The sequence below is a fragment of the Ovis aries genome, chromosome 2 (assembly GCF_016772045.2).
Source record: "Ovis aries strain OAR_USU_Benz2616 breed Rambouillet chromosome 2, ARS-UI_Ramb_v3.0, whole genome shotgun sequence".
Classification (NCBI taxonomy): Eukaryota; Metazoa; Chordata; class Mammalia; order Artiodactyla; family Bovidae; genus Ovis; species Ovis aries.
The window spans coordinates 9,067,879-9,091,208 of NC_056055.1; the positions used below are offsets into that span (position 1 = coordinate 9,067,879).

Consider the following 23,330-nt stretch of genomic DNA (forward strand, 5'->3'; position numbering starts at 1 on the left):
GCTGCAGTCCATGGGGCCGCAGAGTCCGACACGACTGAGCGACTGAACTGAACTGAACAGCAGTAGATGAAGAGTCCAGAGCGCAGCAGAGGATGCGCACTACAAACCACGTGCCAAGAGTGTTAGCGGACCCCTGCTGAACATCAAAAAGATGTTCTCAACAGGGCCCATATTCTTTCTCAGAGGCTTTATCCCTCCTGAAGTAAGAACTCCAGGGCCTCCATTCATGAGGTCAGAAGCCCTGTTGGACATATCACTGACCTGTGATTTTTTTTCTGGTGCAGATGGAGCGGCCAGAAGCAAATGATGCTGAGAAAGTTGTTCTGATCTGGAATCTGGAAAACAGGAACATTCTTCCTGGTTAGGTTTTTCAAACCATCCTTTCAAAATGCATGGGCTTCCATGTATTTCTCTCAGCCTCCCCTTTTCTCAAGAAAGTGAAATTCCACAAGCTTATTTTCCCTGTTGCTGTAGTTTTCCTGTTTAACAAAATTTTAAGTGTACAACAGGTCTGTACAGCAGATCTCCAGAATTTATTCATCTTGTATAACTGAACTGCATACCACTGAATGCCATGTTTATTCCTTTCCCTGGCCCCTGGCAATCTCCTTTCTACTCTGTGCTTCAGTGATTGACTATTTTAGATACTTCATATAAGTGGAATCATGCAAAATGTAACCTTTGACTGACTAATTTCATTTAGTAAAGAATCCTCCACCCTCATTATTACATATGTCAGGATTTCTTTCTTTTTCAAGGATGAGTTATAGTCCATTGTGTGTATATATCCCTCATTTCTTTCTTTTTTCATTCATAGATAAACACTGATTTTTTTTCCCATAGCTTGGTCATAGCGAACAAAGCTGCAGTGAACATCAGAGTACAGATATTTCTTTGAGGTCCTGATTTCAATTCATTTGGATATATAACGAGAAGCGTATTGGTAAATCATATGCTAGTTCTATTTTTAAAATTTTAAGGAACTTTCATACTGTTTTCCACAATGATTGCACCAGTATACATTCCCACCAACACTGGACAAGAATTCCAACATTTCCATATTCTTCCCAACACTTATCCTTTGTTTGGGCTTTCTTTTGATAAGCACCTTCCTCACTGGTGTGAAAGGATATCTCATCGTGGTAATGATTTGCATTTCCCTGATGACTAGTCATTTTGAACATGTTTTCATACACCATTTATTCATTTGTATGTCTTCTTTGGATAAATGTCTATTCAAGTCCTTTGTCCATTTTTTTTTTAATTTTTTAATTTTTTTATTTTTTTTTAAATTTTAGTTTTTTATTTTTTAAATTTTAAAATCTTTAATTCTTACATGCATTCCCAAACATGAACCCCCCTCCCACCTCCCTCCCCATAAGATCTTTCTGGGTCATCCCCATGCACCAGCCCCAAGCATGCTGCATCCTGCATCAGACATAGACTGGCGATTCAATTCACATGATAGTATACATGTTAGAATGTCATTGTCCCAAATCATCCCACCCTCTCCCTTTCTCTCTGAGTCCAAAAGTCCGTTATACACATCTGTGTCTCTTTCCCTGTCTTGCATACAGGGTCGTCATTGCCATCTTCCTAAATTCCATATATATGTGTTAGTATACTGTATTGGTGTTTTTCTTTCTGGCTTACTTCACTCTGTATAATCGGCTCCAGTTTCATCCATCTCATCAGAACTGATTCAAATGAATTCTTTTTAACGGCTGAGTAATACTCCATTGTGTATATGTACCACAGCTTTCTTATCCATTCATCTGCTGATGGACATCTAGGTTGTTTCCATGTCCTGGCTATTATAAACAGTGCTGCGATGAACATTGGGGTACATGTGTCTCTTTCCATTCTGGTTTCCTTGGTGTGTATGCCCAGAAGTGGGATTGCTGGGTCATAAGGTAGTTCTATTTGCAATATTTTAAGGAATCTCCACACTGTTCTCCATAGTGGCTGTACTAGTTTGCATTCCCACCAACAGTGTAGGAGGGTTCCCTTTTCTCCACACCCTCTCCAGCATTTGTTGCTTGCAGATTTTTGGATTGCAGCCATTCTGACTGGTGTGAAGTGGTACCTCATTGTGGTTTTGATTTGCATTTCTCTAATAATGAGTGATGTTGAGCATCTTTTCATGTGTTTGTTAGCCATCCGTATGTCTTCTTTGGAGAAATGTCTATTTAATTCTTTGGCCCATTTTTTGATTGGGTCGTTTATTTTTCTGGAATTGAGCTGCATAAGTTGCTTGTATATTTTTGAGATTAGTTGTTTGTCAGTTGCTTCATTTGCTATTATTTTCTCCCATTCAGAAGGCTGTCTTTTCACCTTGCTTATATTTTCCTTTGTTGTGCAGAAGCTTTTAATTTTAATTAGATCCCATTTGTTTATTTTTGCTTTTATTTCCAGAATTCTGGGAGGTGGATCATAGAGGATCCTGCTGTGATTTATGTCGGAGAGGGTTTTGCCTATGTTCTCCTCTAGGAGTTTTATAGTTTCTGATCTTACATTTAGATCTTTAATCCATTTTGAGTTTATTTTTGTGTGCGGTGTTAGAAAGTGATCTAGTTTCATTCTTTTACAAGTGGTTGACCAGTTTTCCCAGCACTACTTGTTAAAGAGATTGTCTTTACTCCATTGTATATTCTTGCCTCCTTTGTCAAAGATAAGGTGTCCATATGTGTGTGGATTTATCTGTGGGCTTTCTATTTTGTTCCATTGATCTATATGTCTGTCTTTGTGCCAGTACCATACTGTCTTGATGACTGTGGCTTTGTAGTAGAGCCTGAAGTCAGGCAAGTTGATTCCCTATCAAGCTACCAGCCACATTTTTCACAGAACTAGAACAAATAATTTCAAGATTTGTATGGAAATACAAAAACCTCGAATAGCCAAAAGCAATCTTGAGAAAGAAGAATGGAACGGGAGGAATCAACTTGCCTGACTTCAGGCTCTACTACAATGTCCATTTTTAAATTGTGAGTATTTCTGGTCTTCTTGCTATTGAATCAGAGGAGTTCTTGGGCTTCCAAGGTGGTGCGGCTGGGAAAGAATCCACCTGCCAGTGCAGGAGATGTAAGAGACGTGGGTTCGATCCCTGGGTAGGAAGATCCCCTGGAGTAGGAAATGGCAAACCAATCCAGTATTCTTGCCTGGAGAATCCCGTGGACAGAGGAGCCTGGAGGGCTACAGTCTGTGGAGTCACAAAGTCAGACGCGACTAAAGTGACTTAGCATGCATGCAGAGGAGTTCCTTACATATTCTTGATATTAACCATTGTCAGATATAGGGTTTGCAAACACATTCTCTCGTTACATAGGCTGCCTGTTTATTGCTTCCTCTGCAGAGGCTGTTTTGCCTGATATAATCCCTCTGCTTATTTTTGCTTCTGTGGCCTGTGCTTTTCCTGTCACATTGAGGAAAGCATTGCCAAGACCAGAAATTGCCATGAAATCAAGAAACTTTTTCCTTATTTTGTGCTTTTAGGAGTGTCACAGTTTCAGATCTAAGACTCTGATTCATTTTGAGCTGATTTTTGTGCATGGTGTAAAATAAAGGTCTAATTTCCTCCTTTTACACGCAGATATCCAGTTTTCCCAACAACATTTGTTGAAGAGCCTATCCTTTCTCCATTACGTATTGTTAGCACTCTTGTCAGTTAGTTCCATTGATCTATTTGTCTGTCTTTACACAAATCACTGACATACTGTGCTCATGGATCAGGAGACAACACTGTTAGTGTCCATTCTACCCAAAGCAATGTATTTAAGTTCAGTATTCTTCCCAAGAAAATCCCAATGGCACATTTCACAGAAAAAGAAAAAACAATCCTAAAATTCATATGATACCAAAAAAAAAAAGAAAAAGACTCTGAATAGACAAAGCAACTGCCATTGGTAGGAAAAGTTATTTTAGAAACATACAATAGATAGTTGAGCTCAAGATTGGCAAGTGAGGTAGAAATCTGACCTTGAAATAGCTAAACAGGTTTTGGGATCTTGGACAAAACTTGTTGCCAAACTAGGCCTGTTTCCTCATCTATAAAGTGAGCTTGTTGGATAACGTGACCTTGAAGGGAACTTCAGGAAAAGTCTGAGTAATAGAAACCCCAGTGGTATTATGTTTGCTGCTGGATATATGAGTTTAGCTAGGTTTTGTTGAAATTATAGTTAACTTTATTGCATAGGTGCTTCTGAAACAACAAGGATGATCACTTTATTTTACAGAGAAAAAGAACAGGACCCAGAGAGGCATTAAATCTTTTGGAGGAAAAACAAACTCCAACCATCTCTTGCCTTATCTCCAGAGATACTCTAAATTTGTTTGTTCAGCGACATAATCGGTAACATCTAAAATTAGCACCTTCGCTTCTTCCCTCTCCCTCTTCATCATCTCTGAGAGGTCCCACAGATTGGAGAATTGCTTGTAATGATGATGGAATAACTCATTTAAAACATCACAAACTGAGAAAACAAGTTTACTGCCTTATCTTTGAATGGTTTGGGTGTGAAAGGAAAATTATGTCTTCCACCAAAGAGGGGAAAAAAGCAATTATCTGAGATGAAAACCCTCAGCCCATCAGTATGCATCTGGAAGATGGAATTCATAGATCAGAGTCAAAGTTCCAGGTCTAGATGGAAAAAAATAATGTCCCTGCATCATTAATTTCAATAGAATCTAAAATAATGGAATGCAGCCAGGCAGAAATACAGTGAAATCTAATGTTCCCGTTCCCTAAGTCACCTGCTCTCAGAGTGCAGTGAGGCAAAAGACGCACTCGCATTGACAGCTGCCCAGAAACTGTTTTCAAAGCCTCTGGGCTTTTTTCTCTTTTGACCAAGATATATTTCAAACATTCAGAAAAATGCCGAGAACTACAAAATAATACTCAAATACTAACCCAACTTTCATAAAATTTGACATTTTGCCATATACACTTCCAGGGCATTTTAAGGCAATAAAATGTTACAGACACAATTGAGACCCTTCCCTCCCATCCTCCTTCAACCATCCCCAAGTTAATCACTGTCCCAATACTGCTATAGACAGTTCCATGCGTATTTTTTGTATACACTACATGTGTGCTGTTTTGTATGTTTTGTCTTATTGTGATAAAACACTCATAGTAAAATTTACCATTTTAATCATTTTTAAAGAGTAACCCCCAGTGCCACTTAGTATGACCCAGTGTTATACAACCATCACATTATCTAACTTCAGGACATTTTCATCAGCCCATAAGGCACATTGTGGCTTTTAAGCAATCACTCTCTCCTCTTCCAGTCCCTAGCAAACATGAATCTCACTCACACCTCTACAGATTTGCCTATTCTGGACATTTCCTACAAATCGAATCATACAATGTACGATCTTTGGTCTTTTGAGTCTGGTTTCTCCCACTTAGCATGATGTTTTCCATGGATCGGTACTTCATTCTTTTTATGGCCAAATAATATTCCATTTGTGGATATGCTGTAATTGTTTATCCACTCATCTACTGATGGGCATTTAGATTGCTTCTGCTTTTGGGCTATTATGAATAATGCTTCTCTGAATATTCATATGCTAGTTATTGTGTGGACAACTGTTTTCAGTTCTCTTGGTAGACACCTAGAAGTGAAATTGCATATGGCAAGCCTATGTTTAACATTTTGACGAATCGCCTGTTTCCAAAACTCTACATGTTTTTATGTTGGTATCATCCCGCATCTACTTTTTTCATTCACTGTTACGTTTTGGAGAGTCTTCCGATGTAATATTTAGCTATGGTTCCTTTGCCAGTACCCTCTTGCTGGGCATTTAGGCTGCTCCCAGTTACCCTACATAACACTGCCGTAAGGAAGTTTCAAAGGTTTCAGGCTATGGACCCACCTGCAGAGCAAAAGACTCTCACAGATGACTCACTGTATCTGTTCTTAGTTGACAGCCCCCCAAGTCTTCCAGAGCCATGTTTCTGTGTTGTGAGCAGAGAATCAGGGTGAGCAAACTGAAGGGATGCATCAGAACATGCCCCCCAAATGACTGAAGCTCTCAGATCAGAGGGTGGTCAGCGTATTATCAGTCCCAGTTATTGGCCGCCTTCCCTGGAGGCAGATTACCCTTCCCACTCATTGCCCTGCGGCCTGTAGTGCATCCTTTGAGGAGGCTGGTACAGTTCCTGTCCCCTCCCCACCCCAGAAATCAGGCGTGGCCATGTGATTGGTGTACCTGGGCGTGTGAGCAGTAATGGTGTAAGTGACATAGGAGCAGGAGCTTTGGGAGCCATCCCCTGCCTCTTCCCCCGACCAGAACAACGGCATATCACAAATGAGGAAACTCACTTTCTTCATCTGCAAAATGGGGGTGAGGGCCCCACAATCTAGCAGAGGCAGCCACCTCTATGATTCTGCTTCTCTGTTGACGCACTCACATGGCCTCTGCCTATCACCCTTCCATAGGCAATTGTTTCCTGAAAAAGGGAGAACAGGAGCAGAGAGTAGAAACAGAAGCCCTCACCACCTGCTATGCAGGGAGCTTCCTGAACCCCATCAGTCCCATTTCTGTTATAGTTCAGGAAGCCAGCAAGGTGCATTCTGAGGCCTCTCTGTCCTTCCCTGGGCACCCAACCCTGCTCCTCTGCCAGACTCACAGACTTCTGAGGAGACTGGAGCAGGGGTTCCCTGAAGCCTCCACAGAAGGAGGCATGCTTTTGCCAGTCCCCTTGCCTGACAGAAAGGTCCTTCACTGAGTTGAAATCTGCTTCTTGGAAAATCCACCCTTGACCTTTACTTTTCCCCAGAGAACCCTTCACTTCTCTGGAAGAAAGCACAGAACTTGGGGTCACAAACTTGTATCTGCAACAGACCTCAAAAGCTTAAATGACCTAATTCTCTGTGCCATGTAACACGAAGATGATAATGCTGTTATCATTATTTTATTATTTCAGATCATGACTACTGGAAATTTACTGTATACCAGACAACATTTTAAGCACTTGAAAGTAAAGTGAAACTTGCTCAGTTGTATCCGACTCTTTGTGACTCCATGGGCTATATATAGTCCATGGGATTCTCTGGGCCAGAATACTGGAGTGAGTAGCCTTTCCCTTCTCCAGGGGATCTTCCCAACCTAGGGATCGAACCCAGGTCTCTCGCATTGCAGGAGGATTCTTTACCAGCTGAGCCACAAGGGAAAACCAGGAATACTAGAGTGGGTAGCCTATCCCCACCCAGGGATCGAACTGTGGTCTCCTGCATTGCAGTCAGATTCTTTACCAACTGAGCTATCAGGGAAGCCCTTAATTTAAGCACTTGATTAGAAATAATTCACTTAATCATCAAAAACAATACTATAAGATAGATGCTATTATCCCCCACTATACAGAGTAGGGGATCAGAGATGTTAAGTGACCAGCCCAAGGGCACACACCATGGATGTGACAGAAAGCAGGCAGGATACCAGTGTCCGTCTCTCCAAGTCATTAATGAGATTAACAAGGGTAATCTTTACCAACCAGCTTAACCTGGTGGCTCAGACAGTAAAGAGTCCACCTGCAATGTGGGAGACCTGGGTTCAGTCCCAGGTTGTAAAGATCCCCTGGAGAAGGAAATGGCAACCCACTCTAGTATTCTTGCCTGGAAAATCCCATGGTTGGAGGAGCCTGGCAGGCTACAGTCCATGGGGTTGCAAACAGTCAGACTTCACTTCACTTAATCAACCTTTACCGAGCCCCTATTGGGCTCAGCACTTGTGATATGCAGATTAATAGCCCCTCAGAGATATCCTGCCTTAATCCCTAGAACCTATGTATATATATATCATCTTACCTGGCAAAAGGGACTTTGCAGATGTGCTTAAGGACCTTGATATGGGAAGATTATCCTGGATGGTCTGGGTCTAAACTGTATCATCGGTCTAACCACACGGGCTCTTGAAGGCCAAGAATCTTTCCCAGATGAGGTCAGAAAGAGATGTGACCATGGAAGAAAAGGTTCTCAATAAATGGAATCTCCCCTCCCCCTTTATAATCTTTAGAGTTTTCTTTTTAATGCTTTGTCATCTCCACTGGCAGTCATTTCTTGGAAGCCTCGCCAGCAGCCCAAGCTACAGAGATTCTAAAGTCATTGGTCTGGAGTGCAACCACGACACTGACATTTTTAAAACTGCTCCGGGATTCTAACTGGCAGCCAAGTTTGCAAACCCTAGGTCTGCAGCAGTATCATCCAAGACACAGACGGCTGACTTTCATTCCAATCCTGAATTCTCCGAAATCAGACACAGACAGGGCTTCCTCCAAAATACATTAATGAGCAAAAAGGCTTTGTGTGTGGCATTCTCTCTCTCTCTCTCCTCTCTCTCTCCCCCAAGTCTTGCATAGTACCTCTTAGAGTCAGCAATTCCCAAATTCTTACAAGTAAGAAATTCGTGGTGCCACGTTCCTATATGAACAAGAGCGTGCACTTTCACTGTTGCCTCTTCTACACGAGGCTCTTTACACTTGCCTTCCATAACTGTACCCCACTGCTGGCTCAAGGCACCCAGGTTTCCATTTTCCAGACCAAAATACCTGGACTCAGAGGGACAAGCACAAGCATGCTGGAAGTCAGGTCTCAACCCCCAAACCTGACTTGTTCAGTCCACTGATGTCTCCTGAGCAAGTTCCTTACCTCTCTGAGACTCACTTTCTCTGTCAAACAGAGGCTGTTGGCAGTACCTCGAGGTTAGAAGGAAGCAAATGCCACCAAGAGCCTGCAAGTAAGTGGGACCAGCACTTGGCCCTGCTGCTCGACCCGAAGCCTAGCTCTTCACACGGGGGCTCTCCCCCCGACGGAGCCCAAGAGCAGCTCTACAGAGCAACAGAAAAAGGTAGACGGTGGTACTGGGTTGTCCTGCAGTCGGTTCCCAAACTTTACTGTGAGTCAGAATCCCCCAGAGGGCTTGTCAAAGTGTAGATTGCTGAGTCCACCCACAGGGTTTCTGATTCAACAGGTCCAGGGCGGAGCCAGAGAATCTGCATTTTTGACAACTGCTGGGTGATGGAACTGCTGGTTCTGTTCTGAAGGCCTTTTGAGGGTGTCGAGGAGGGAGGGAGTCAGCGCCTCTCAAACACAAAATTCCTCCAACTCCTCCTTCAGCGCTCCTCTCTCTGTAGAGCTCTGTCCTTCGTGAACCTGCTCAGATCTCTGCCCTCTTTCCTACTCATTCTCATTTTGCTCAAATCCTAGAAGTGGAGAGTCACACTCCTGTCCCTTCGCCAGCCCCTCAAGTAGCGCAGCCTGGCCCGGGGGACTTCCGCCTTGCTCCTCTCCACTCCGCACAAGGAGCGGCACCGGCCAAGGGCGCTCCTTGTAACAGACAAGGGGCAAGCAGGGCCAGCCGTGTGGTTTTTATTGCTTTTGACCTCACGTATACCACCACCGCTCAGTCAGTTAAAATGTGTGGTGCAAATATTGTGTCAGACACTCACTGTGGATCCAGCAGTGCACGGGAGGGCCTGCTTCTGTCCTTGATGAACTCACAGTACAGTGGGGCTGGGGAAGGCGCAGGGAGAGACCACTGCGAGGAAGGAGCAATGGCAGGGGCCATTTCTATAATAGGATCTGTGGGAGCCCAGAAGCCAGAATCAAAGCAGGGTGGGCTTCTCAGGGGAGGTAGCATTTAAGCTGACACCCGAAGGATAAATAGGAGTTGATCAAAGAGGCAGGAGGAGAAGTTTCCAAGCAAAGAGAAATGCATGTACAAAGGCCCAGAAGCAAGAGAAAGAGACAGAATATTCATGTCACCAAATCCACCCATGAAGGAAGAGATGAGCCGCCTGTGAGGATGAGAAGAATGTGTGTGTAAACAACTGGCTCTCCAAAGCACAAGGGAAGATGACCTGCCTTGTGCTGTCATCTGTCAACTGAGTCCTGTTTGGAAGACAGTAATACACAAAACAAGCCTCCCTGGTGGCTCAGTGGTAAAGAATCTGCCTATTAATGCAGGAGATTCTGGTTCAATCCCTGGGTTGGGAAGATCCCCTGGAGAAGGCAAACCACTCCAGTATTGTTGCCTGGGAAATCCCTTGGAGAGGGGAGCCTGGCAGTTGCAAAGAGTTGACATGACTTAGCAACTAAATAACAATACACAAAATGGTATCCATCAATATGGACCACTGTCAATGAATGTGTGTCCTCTCCTCACCTCACCAGAAAGGGAAGCCTGTGGAGGCTTTAGACACACAGATATACTGGTCCTCCCTGCAGCCCAAGAGGGCCTTTGTGAGCACAACTTTCTATGCTTCCTGAATGAGGAGACCAAGGCTCCAGAAGGTCACACAGTTTGTCCTGGGTCACACCCAGGCAAGTGAGGAGCTGAGGTTTGAATCTACACAGGCTGGCCCAAGTTGTTTTCACTTAGCCTCTATGCCTTACTGGCTCAAGAGAATAAAAAGCACAGGCACGTTTTCTCCTTCTCCTCACTTCAATTCCACCATCACCGAGAATGCTGACAAGCAAGGCCGCGGGGAATGGAACACCACCCCAGGCCCCCAGAGACACCCGGACCACACGGGGCTGCGTCTGCACTGGGACCGATCCCTCGGCATCAGGTACACGTAAGGGCATCATTCTTCCTGAGGTGGCTGGTGTCACTCTGAGTTCTGGTATGGGACAAAACTAGGTTCACATTCTACTTCCAGTCCCTACAAGCTGCATGCTCTCTTCTTCATAAACCTCCATGTCCCACCTATGAAGAGATACCACGCTCGCCCCAGGGGTATCTGCTGGGAGGAAGCAAGCAGGCTTATGTGCACCGAGCATGTGCCCAGCACAGAAGCAGAGCCCAGGCAAGGACACGCGGGAGGCTTTCATCCTCAGGGGTTGACTGACCCAGGGGTGTCTGAACTCACCGAGCTGAAGGCCGCCAGTCCCCACTATGGAGACGTCACCAGGATAACCACCACTCTGTGGGCACCAGTCTGGTTATCAACTGGTGTCGCAAACAATCCCATGAGACCTGTTCCCATCTCATTCCTGCCTTATTCAGGCTCCTTATTTCAAATAATGCCGGTTAGAACATAGTAAGGTCAGGTGTTCATCAGAACTGCCATAACAAAGTACCAGAGACTGGTACTGGGTGAAACAGCAGAAACGTATTTCCTTACAGTTCCAGTAGCCGTAAAGCCAAGGTGAAGTTGTGGTAAGCTGGTTTTCCTGAGGCCTCTCTACTTGACTTACAGAGGGTCTTCTTCTCCATGTGTTCGTATTGTCTTCCCTCTGCATGCATTATTACGTAAATATGTGCAAATATTTTTTTTTAATTTTTTTAAATATGTGCAAATATTATGTGAATGTCATAATGTCCTCTTCTTATAAAGATAGCAGTCATATGGAATTACAGCCCACCCTGATGACCTCATTTAAATTAATTATCTCTTAAAGACACTGTCTTTAAATACAGTCATAATCTGATGTACCAGGGCTTAGAACGTTAACACATGAGTTACATACGTGCATCTGGTACAGTGCTTAGCATACAGGAAGCACTCAGTAAGTGGTGCCAAAGGTGAGGGTGATGCCAGAGATGATGACACTCTCCTGACTGGGAACTGCTCCAACAGGATGACAAGCCATCAGTGCCCATTAGGAAGCCCCTCTGAGTTTGACTGGGACTGATCCTTCGGTATCAGGATCTGGGAAGACCTGGATTTGGGAAGCCATGCACCGAATGAATTTGCACATCCACTGACTTTGTATTCAGAGTCATGTGGCTTCACACCCTCATGATAACATTCACTAGCTGGAGACTCTGAGCAAACCCACTTAGTTGAGTCTCAACTTCTCTCACGCAACAAGGTAACAACTGCCAAGGGCCTGGCAGTGAGAGAGCCCCAATGCATGCTCTTTCCTCCATCTGTGAGCAGGAAGACCAGTTTTGAGTGGCATTTGAGCTGTCTACCAGTGATGACTTTGGTGAAGCCACACCCAGGTGCTCAGATGCTTCAGCTCTTGCCTGGGAATGACCATCCCAATCCCAAGAGTTGTCATAAGGTGGGAATGAATCAAGGTAAATGAAAGTGCTTTGCTACCTGCAGAGCATCCTGTACAGGTGAGATGTCAGCCCCCTTTTGAGACACAAGTCTTCAAAGGTCTTTGTGAGAGGGTGCTCACACCCACACACCCGATTCCAAGAAAAACACAAGAGGTGGGGGCCGTGTGGTTTCATCCTTCATGACTCACAGAGGCCACTCCTGCTGGGTATTCAAATTCTGTGGCTAGAGGAGCTGTGCTTTTTGACTATTCACCCACACCCACTCCTCTCTTGTCCACAGGGAGGGAGTGGAAGGCCAATGTGACTTGGAAATTTATCCCAAGGCTGTGAGATTCTTTGGGGAGGCAGGTGTTGGATGTAAATAAGGAAGTCAGGAGGGGGCATGAATTTTCTGGTCAGTAAAGGAGGAGACTGATGCTGAAGCTGAAGCTCTTATACTCTGGCCACCTGATGCAAAGAGCTGACTCACTGGAAAAGACCCTGATGCTGGGAAAGATTGAAGGCAGGAGGAGAAGGGGATGACAGAGGATGAGACAGTTGGACGGCATCACCAACTCGATGGACATAAGTTTGAGCAAGCTCTGGGAGTTAGTAATGGACAGGGAAGCCTGGCGTACTACAGTCCATGGGGTCACAGAGAGTCAGACACGACTGAATGACTGAAATGAACTGAAAAGAGGAGAGGATGTTGACAGCAGGAAATCCAAGTAGAAAAATCCAGGAGATGGCAGGAGATACTAGGTTGGGGTCAGGAGATAAATAATAAAGAAAGATGTTACCTACAGTAAGGCTAGAATTGCAGATAGGAGAGGGGGGAGAAGAAGAAAGGAAACAGGAGGAAAGGAGCGGAAGGAGAGAGAGTAAAGGGCAAAGCCTCAGAGAATGCCAATATTTAGGATCTTAGGGAAAATAGGAGCTAAAGGATTAGACAGATAAAGCTGTCAGAGAGAAAGAAATCCACGCCAGGGTTGGGAGATGTCTCAGTCAGCATAGGTTGCCAGAACAAAAGACCATAGCCTGGGAGGCTTAAATGATAGAAGTTTATTTTCTCACAATTCTAGAATCTGGAAGTCTGGGATCAGGGTGCCAGCATGGTTGGGTTCTGCTAAGGACTTTCTCCCAGGCTTGAAGACAGAACCTTCTAGTTGTGTCCCCACAGAGTAGAGAAAGAGCACTAGTTCTCTAGTCTCTCTTCTTTAAGGGCACTAAACATATTGGAACAGTGCCCCACCCACGACTTCGTTTAACTTTAAGTACGGCCTTAAAGGTTCTATCTCCAGATGTAGTCACACTGGGGCTAGGGCTTCAGCATATGAATTTAGGAGGGAACCCCATTCAGTCTGGGCTTCCCAGGTAGCACTAGTAAAGAACCGCCTGCCAATGCAGGAGATGTAAGAGATGGGATTTTGATCCCTAGGTTGGGAAGATTCCCTGGAAGGGGAAATGACAACCTGATCCAGTATTCTTGCCTGGAGAATCCCAGGGACAGAGGAGCCTGGTGGGCTACAGTCCATAGGGTCACAAAGAGTCAGGGATGGCTGAAGCAACTTAACATGCACCATTCAGTCTATTGTAAGAGAGCAGAGGGGACATGGACTAGGGAAGACAGCAGCCCAGCCAGGGGGCATCCTGGCATCAAACCGGGCCTAGAAACCACACTACTAAGAGTCTTCACCTGGTAGCAAGAACCCTGTGTGCAGACCTGCCTGGGCCATCCTGGAGGTGGACTGGACAAGCCCCTTTCCCTGTCTGGTCCCAGTTTCCCTGTGTTTACAGTACTGGAGGGGATGCTAGTCTCCTAGAAGGCTCTCAGTGCAAGGGGTGAATGCCCCTAGGGCTCAAAGAAGAGTCAGATACTCTTTAAACAGGCCCATTCAAGGTAAAAATAAGGGTTGGGGGATGATACAAAGGTCAGCGGCTTGAGACCCTCCCTAAAAGCAAGGGACTCTTGACTCAGCCTACCTAGAAGCAACATTAGAAGTAGTTGCCTCCAGCAGACTTTGTGCTTGAAGAAAAGAAAGAGGGGGTTGCATTTCTCCCACCCACCCAACTCCATCTCACTCTGAAACAAGAAGCGGAGTAGTGTTTAACTTCAGATTAAATTTGAGAGCCATCATTTTTAAAAAGCTGACTCCTATTTATATGCATGTTTAGCTAAGAGACTGGCTGTTTCATGATGTGATTCTGTGGGTCTCAGATTGTCATCCATCCAGCAGAGTCTGTCTTGGTGCCCACAACTATAGACTCAGGTCATGGAAGGGCTCCCTGCAATAGGAGAGAGAGGGTAGGAAGAGCTGAAGTTGGGAGAAGCATAAAGGGCAGGAGGAGCACAGAAGAGGGTTATATAATTGAGCCTGGATGTTGGCAGGGGAGAGGTCTGGGAAGCCTCATGGAGGACGTGATTTCTGAGCTGGGAACTGGAAGAGTTCTACAGGTGAAACAGGGGGCAGAGGGAGGGCAACATTCTAAGGAAAAAGCCTAGGAGTAAGATCAAAGAAGATGCCTTTGAACCTGTTCCAAGTTCAGGAAGGAAAAAGGACAGGCCAACAGAGCCAGAACACGAAGAACCTAGAAGGCTGTGCTGAAGAGTGCACTCCTTCCTGAGGGCAATGGAGAGTCAGCAAGGAATCTAAGCAGGAGAGTGACAATCTGACTTGATTCGTTCTCTCTTTGTATTTTCTGAGGAAGTGGAATTGCACCTTGGATGCAGAAAATATGCTCATGGTATTCATCATCCACTTTCCCTCTTCTGTTTCCACCTTTGATTTGCTTTTTGTTGAGACAGTGGAATTTTACAGTTCAGTTTCCGCAAATCTGCAAGGCGCACATAAAATGAGGTTACAGCAGTTGTTTTATAGAACAGAATGAAGAGCAAAAATCACCTATCTCACTTTATAAAGCTACTATAACCCTGATACTGAAACCTGACAAGGATGGTGTCGTAAGATAAAGTATAAGACAAATTTCAGTATGGCCACAGAGTTTTTTAACTGTTATACAAAATGGTGTCAATTTTAACTCACCAAGCAATGTGTAAAATATATCATATTCAAGTATTACAAGAATATTCCTTCAGACAACCTGTTAATGTGCTATACCGGGAATGGACTGAAATGTGTTCCCCTAAAATGCATCATATAGTGAAGTCTTGACTCTCAGCATCTCATAATATGACTATATTTAAGACAGAGTCTTCAAAGAGACAATTCAGTTAAAATGAGGTCATTAGGGTGGGCCCTAATCTAATAGGCTTCCCAGGTAGTTTGAACAGTAAAGAATCTGCCTCCAACACGGGAAATCTGCATTTGAACTCTGGGTCAGGAAGATCCCCTGGAGGAGGAAGTGGCAACGCACTCATCAGTTCTTACCTGGAGAATCCCATGGACAGAGGAGCCTGGTGGGCTATAGTCTATGGGGTCACAAAAAGTTGGACATGCCTGAATGACCAACATTTTCACAATCCAATAGGACTGGTATCTTTATACAATCTGGATATCTGGACACAGATACAGAGGGAAGAGGCTATGAAGACACATGGATAAGAAGGCCATCTGTAAGCCAAAAAGAGAGGCCTCAGAAGAAACCAACCCTTAAACTGAAGAAAGCAGGGAAAACCACTAGACCATTCAGGTATGACCTAAATCAAATCCCTTACGATTACACAGTGGAAGTGACAAATAGATTCAAGGGATTAGATCTGATAGACAGAGTACCTGAAGAACTATGGACGAAAGTTCGTGACATTGTACATGAGGCAGTGATCAAAACCATCCCCAAGAAAAGAAATGCAAAAAGTCGAAATGGTTGTCCGAGGAAGCCTTACAAATAGCTGTGAAAAGAAGAGAAGTGAAAGGCAAAGGAGAAAAGGAAAGATATACCCATTTGAATGCAGAGTTCCAAAGATTAGCAAGGAGATATAAGAAAGCCTTCCTCAGTGATCAATGCAAAGAAACAGAGGGAAACAATAGAATGGGAAAGAATAGAGGTCTCTTCAAGAAAATTCGAGATACCAAGGGAATATTTCATGCAAAGATGGGCTCAATAAAGGTCAGAAAGCGGTATGGACCTAACAGAAGCAGGAAGTATTAAGAAGAGAAGTTAGGAATACACAGAAGAACTATGCCAAAAAGATCATGACACAGACAACCATGATGGTGTGATAACCAACCTAGAGTCAGACATCCTGGAATGCGAAGTCAAGTGGGCCTTCGGAAGCATCACTACGAACAAAGCTAGTGGAGGTGATAAAATTCCAGCTAAGGTATTTTAAGTACTGAAAGATGATGCTGTGAAAGTGCTGCACTCAATATGCCAACAGATTTGGAAAACTCAGCAGTGGCCACGGGACTGGAAATGGTCAGTTTTCATTGCAATCCCAAAGAAAGGCCATGCAAAGACTGTTCAAACTACTGAAAAACTGCATGCATCTCACACACCAGCAAAGTAATGCTCAAAATTCTCTAAGCCAGGCTTCAACAGTATGTGAACCTGAACTTCCAGATGTTCAAGCTGGATTTAGACAAGGCAGGGGGAACCAGAGATCAAATTGCCAACATCCGCAGGATCATGGAAAAAGCAAGGAGTTCCAGAAAACATCTATTTCTGCTTTATTGACTATGCCAAAGCCTTTGACTGTGTGGATCACAATAAACTGTGGAAAATTCTGAAAGAGATGGGAATACCAGACCACCTGGCCTGCCTCTTGAGAAATCTGTATGCAAGTCAGGAAGCAATAGTTAGAACTGGACATGGAACAATGGACTGATTCCAAAATTGGAAAGGAGTACGTCAAGGTTAAATATTGTCACCCCATATATTTAACATATATGCAGAGTACATCATGCAAAATGCTGGGCTGGATGAAGCACAAGCTGGAATTAAGATATCTGGGAGAAATATCAATAACCTCAGATATGTAGATGACACCACCCTTATGGCAGAAAGCGAAGAAGAACTAAAGAGCCTCTTGATGAAAGTGGAAGAGGAGAGTGAAAATGTAGGTTTGAAACTCAACATTCAAAAAACAAGATCATGGCATTCAGTCCCATCACTTCATGGCAAATATATGGAGAAACAATGGAAACAGTGACAGACTTTATTTTCTTGGACTTCAAAATCACTGCAGATGGTGACTTCAGCCATGAAATTAAAAGATACTTGCTCCTTGGAAGAAAAGCTATGACAAACCGAGACAGCATATTAAAAAGCAGAGACATTACTTTGCCAACAAAGGTCCCTCTAGTCAAAGCTATGGTTTTTCCAGTAGTCATGTATGGACATGAGGGTTAGACCATAAAGAAAGCTGAGTGCTGAAGAATTGATGCTTCTGAACTGTGGTGTTGGAGAAGGCTCTTGAGAGTTTCTTGGACTGAAAGCATATCAAACCAGTCAATCCTTAAGGAAATCAGTCCTGAATATCCATTGGAAGGACTGATCCTGAAACTGAAAACTCCAATACTTGGGCTACCTGATGTGAATAATTGACTCACTGGAAAAGACCCTGATGCTGGGAAAGATTGAAGGCAGGAGGAGAAGGGGACGACAGAGAATGAGATGGTTGGATGGCATCACGGACTCGCAGACATGAGTTTGAGAAAGCTCCAGGAGTTGGTGATGGACAGGGAAGCCTGGCATGCTGCAGTCCATGGGGTCGCAAAGAGTCAGACATGACTGAGCAACTGAACTGAACTGAATTATACCTTTTTAAAAAATGTACAAATCATAAGTGTCATTCAAAGAATTTTCACCAAATAAACATATCTGTGTAAGCAGCACCATCCCAGAGGCCTCATGACCCCTTTAAAATCAATAGTCTTGTTATGGTCGAATTACACTGCCCCCGTACCCACCCCTGCAAAGGTGGCTCAGATGGTAAAGAATCTGCCTGCAATGTGGGAGACCTGGGTTCAATCCCTGGGTTGGGAAGATGGCTACCCACTCCAGTATTCTTACCTGAAGAATTCTATTGACAGAGGAGCCTGGCGGGCTACAGCCCATTGGATCACAAAGAGTCAGACACAACTGAGAGTCTAACATTTTCACTTTGCAAATTCATATGTTGAAGCCTTAATTTCCAATATTACTGTAGGGAATAAGACCTTTAAGAAGGTAATTAATGTTAAATGGGGTCAAAAAGTAGGGCCCTAGTCAAACAGGACTGGGGTCTCTGTAAGAAGAGGCAGAGGTGACTTCCCTGGTGGTCCCATTGTTAAGACTTCGAGCTTCCAATGCAGGGGGCACAGGTTTGATCCTTAGTCAGGGAAATAAAATCCCACATGTTGTGAGGTGCAGCCAAATAAAGAAGAAGAGCCAGAGATACCAGGGAGGCATGACAATGAGAAAAAGACATGTAAGGATACAGCAAGAGGCAGCCACCTGCAAGCCAAGGAGAAAGGCCTCAGCAGAAACAAACCTGCCAATGCCTTGATCTTGGACTGCCAGCCTCCAGACCTGTAGGAAAATAAACTTCTGTGGTTTAGTCCACCCTGTCTGTGGTGTCTTATTATGGCAGCCTAAGAAGATTAATACAAACTTCTCTCCTAGTTTTATTACTTTTTTATTACCCACACTCGGTATATATCAAAGTCCTTAAAATAATTACCTACCAGGGCATGAGGAGGAAAGTAACAAAAAATTGTCTGGCACAAAGTACATAATACTGAGCAAAACAAGACACAGAATGAATTTAACTAAACGTACAACACAGGCGCCCGAGCTCTGATCAAATCTATACGCGCACGTGTTTTAATTTCATCTAAGTGGCACATGCAAAAATATTATTCAAAGCTGTGTGTCAGGCACAGTTCCACTTTATTTCATTTAATTCTTACAACTGTTTGAAATCTACCCTTGTTGCCATATATATATGCCATCTGTGGACTCTGATTAATGCGTAGGGCTTTATAGTGTGCCGACACTCTGTTTTACTTTCCTGTTCCCACAGTGTACCCCAAGGACCTCCCGGTCACCTTGTTACCAAAAGCAATGCTGTGATGAACACATTTGAATATGTTCCCTGAGGGACCTGTGTAGAAACCTGGGATGCTCACCAGTAACAATGCTGAGTCCATCCGAGCTGATACATTATCTTGGCTAAATTCTGTCTGATGGCTCTCCAAAATCACTGCCTCGGTCTACACCCACACTAGTGGTGCGCAAGAGTCCCTAGATCCTCATATCCCTGTAAATGCTTGGCATTATCCAATTATTTCATCTTTTCCAGTGAGTGTAAAAGTTTACCGTTGTATTAACTCTTACCTCCAATTATTAATGAATATACTCGCAACCTTCTCTTGCTGTGGATTGCTTATTTGTACATATTGCCCAATATGCCAGCAAATATATAAAACTCAGCAGTGGCCACAGGACTAGAAAAGGTCAGTTTTCATTCCAATCCCAAAGAAATGCCAAAGAATGTTCAAATTACTAGACAATCGCACTCATTTCATAAGCTAGCAAGATTATGCTCAAAATCCTTCAAGCCAGGCTTAAGCAGTATGTGAATCAAGAACTCCCAGATGTGCAAGCTGGATTTAGAAAAGGCAAAGGAACCAGTGATCATACTGGCAACATCCACTAGATCAAAGAAAAAGCGGGAATTCCAAAAAAACTATCTACTTCTGTTTCACTGACTACACTAAAGCCTTTGACTGTGTGGATTATAACAAACTGTGGAAAATTCTTAAAGAGATGGGAGTACCAGACCACTTTATCTGCTTACTGAGAAACCTGTATGCAGGACAAGAAACAACAGTTAGTCCTGGACATGAAACAATGAACTGGTTCAAAATTGGTAAAGGAGTACATCAAGGCTGTATATTGTCACTTATATGCCACTGCTTACTTAACATATATGCAGAGTACATCATGTGAAATGCTGGGCTGGATGAATCACAAGCTGGAATCAAGATTGCCAGGAGAAACAGCAAAAACTTCAGATATGATACTACTTTAATGGAAGAAAGCTAAGAGGAAGTAAAGAACCTCTGGATGAAGGTGAAAGAGAGTGAAAAGGTTGTCTTAAAACTCAGCATTCAAAAAACTAACATCATGGCATTCAGTCCCATCACTTCATGCCAAACAGATGCGGGGGGGGGGGGGGATGGAAACTGTGACAGGTTTTATTTTCTTGGGCTCCAAAATCACCATGGACAGTGACTGCAGCCATGAAATTAAAAGACACTTGCTCCTTGGAAGAAAAGCTATGACAAACCTAGACAGCATATTCAAAAGCAGAGATAACACTTTACCAACAAAGGTCCATATAGTCAAAGCTATGGTTTTTCTAGTAGTCATATATGGATGTGAGAGTTGGACCATAAAGCTGAGTGCTGAAGAACTGATGCTTTTGAACTGTGGTGCTGGAGAAGACTCTTGAGAGTCCTCTGGACAGCAAGGAGATCAAACCAGTCAACCCTAAAGGATATCAACGCTGAATATTCATTGGAAAGATTAATGCTGAAGCTGGAGCTCCAATACTTTGACCACTTGATGTGAAGACTCACTTCACTGGAAAAGACCCTGATGCTGGGAAAGATTGAGAGCAAGAGGGTAAGGTGTGACAGAGGATAAGATGGTTAGGTGGCATCATTGACTCAATGGACATGAGTTTGAGCAAACTCAGGGAGATGGTGAAGGACAGAGAAGCCTGGCGTGCTGCAGTCCACGGGGTCACAGAGAGCTGGACACATCTTCGTGACTGAACAACAGCAGCAACATTTTGCCCAACTTTCCATTGGGCTCCCCATTTTTTCTTAAAATTTTATATAATGTCTTATATACTCCAGGTTTTAGATGCGGCATCTGTGTGTGACATCTGTTTATAGGAGTGTCTCAGTCCCGGCGCTGTTCGCATTTTGTCCTGAGTCCTTCACTGAGGCACTGGAGCACGCTTAGTAGCATCCCTGGCCTCTGTGCACTAGATGCCAGTAGTGCCTCCAGCTCTGTTGTGATATCAAAACCATCTCCAAACATTGTCAGTGTCCTGGGATGGCGGGCAAAATCAACCCTAGCTGAGAACCACTGATCTATAAGTCATCTTCCCACTGGGTTATGACTATCTAATCCCACTGATTAAAAATCCAAAATTTTGACTAAAAATAAACTAATTTTTCACATTAGACTTTGCATTTGGGGATCCTGTTTGAGAAGACTTCCTTATGCCTAGGTTTAAAGAAATATTCCCTTACATTTTCTTCAATCTGTTTTATTGACATTTGAATCTTCAATTTATCTGGAGTCTACTTGTGTGCTCTGGGTAGGAATCCAGTTCTACCATGATACATATAATCAACCAGTTTTCAAAGGCATCTGCAAGTCTGTGAGATCTTCCCCATTGCTCTGTGGTGCCGTATTTATCGTGTATCAAGTTCCCATATATGTGTGCTTTGCTCCTGAGCTCTCCATCCTCTTCCATGGATCTACTGACTTTCCTTCTGTGGAAACCACATAGCTCTCTATTACTCTGACTTTTTAAAATACACTCCCAGAGATACTGCATTTTTTAAATTTTTTGACGTGTACCACTGCTATATTTCCACTCCAGTGTTCTTGCCTGGAGAATCCCAGGGACAGGGGAGCCTGGTGGGCTGCCGTCTATGGGGTCGCACAGAGTCGGACGTGACTGAAGTGACTTAGCTTAGCAGCAACTGCTATATTTATGTATGCATGTATTTTTGGCTGAGCTGGGTCTTTCCTTGTTGCACGCAGGCTTCCTCTAGTTGTGGGGGAGAAGGGGGACCCCGCCACTCTCTAGCTGGGCATGGGCTCCCCGCGGTGGTGGTTTCTCTTGTCGTGGAGCACCTGCTCTAGGCACACAGATTTCAGTAGTTGTGGCACAGGGATCTCAGTGGCTGTGGCGCACGGGCTTCATTGCTCCACAGCATGTGGAATCTTCCTGGACCAGGGATGGAACCCATGTCCCTTGCCCTGGCAGGCAGATTCTTATCTGCTATACCATCAGGGAAGTCCTACTACAACTTTTTTTAATATTTTAATATCTGGAAGACACGTCCCTCCTCTTTTTAAAAGTTGCCTCAGCTGTTTGCAGACCTTTATATTTATTAATTTGAGAAGTTTAAGTTTCTCAACATATATGGAATTTTAATTGCAACTGCATTTTTAAATTTTTAAATTAATTTGAAGTAGCTGACATGTATACAATGTTATTTTATCACGAACCTGGAGTATCTCTCCATTTATTTAAAACTTTCTTTTATGTCCTTTAATTGAATTTAATTTTTTTCCATAGAGAACTCTTTTATTCCTTGATAAACTAATTCCTAGGAATCGTTTTTGTAGCTACTATGAGTGGCAGCAAATTTTCTTTTATGTGTTTTATGGCTGGTGTTTGCTAGAGTGGAAACAAGCTGTCGGCTTTTAGTAGCTGGTCTTGTGTCTGACAGTCTTGCTGAATCCTCGTTAGTTTTATTCAGTTGGCTTTCTTTGTCAATGATCACAGCACTTGTGAATAATGAGCACTTTATCTTTTCCCTTCAATCTTCACACCTCTGTATTAGTTTGCTGGGGAATCTATAACAAAGTGCCATAGGCTGAAGAGCTTAAACAGCAGAAATTTATTTTCTCACAACTCTAGAGGCCAGCAGTCCAAAATCAGGCATCAGTAGGGCTGGTTTCTCAGCTTGTCAACAGCCGTCTGCTCCCTGTTGTCACATGGTCTTATCTCTGTACCTGTGTCCCAGTTTCCTCTTTTTATAAGGACACCTGTCCTACCGGATTAGGGCCTGCTCTAATGGCCCCATTTTAACTTCATTATATTTTTAAAGACTTTTTCTCCAAATACAGTCACAATCCAAGGCCTGGGGGTTAGCACCTTAACATATAAATTTGGGGGAACACAACTTCTCATTTCTTATTCTTGGTATCAGCTGCAGGGAAAAACCAAGGTGCCCCCATAGTTCTCTGCATCATAGCCTAGTTGTACCAGGCAGGCACTGGGGCTCTGAGGCAATGAGTGGGAGAGAGGAAAGAGCAGAAGTCACATCTGTGTGGTGAGACTTTGCATCCCCGTCTGCCTCTGGCTCATAGTCCCTCCACATGCCAAGTCAGGATGTCCTCCCCGGAGCGTCTCACAGATTTAGACTAGTTCTTAAGTGCCTCCACGCTTCCCTCTCCTTCCATAGTGTCCCCAGAGTTCAGGTTGTAGGGCAGGGGTTAGGATACAAGGGCCAGTGGGAGTGGTGTGAACCATCCAACCAGAAATCCCTGTGATCTGATCCGGCTTTAGAAAGATCTCTTTGGCTAGTTTAAAAACTGAATTAGAAATGGGGAATCTCAGAGACTGAGAAACTAGATAA

At 43.8% G+C, this 23,330-nt stretch overlaps 1 protein-coding gene across 1 annotated transcript in view; it reads right to left on the reverse strand.

Moving 5' to 3' along the window:
• Window positions 1–266: 266 nt before the first annotated feature.
• Window positions 267–23,330, reverse strand: part of TMEM268 (transmembrane protein 268) — a 103,675-nt gene continuing 80,611 nt past the window's right edge. Inside the window, exon 11 of the mRNA XM_060408846.1 lies at window positions 267–335. The gene's annotated coding sequence lies outside the window, so the exon portion shown is untranslated. The remainder of the gene's footprint in view (window positions 336–23,330) is intronic.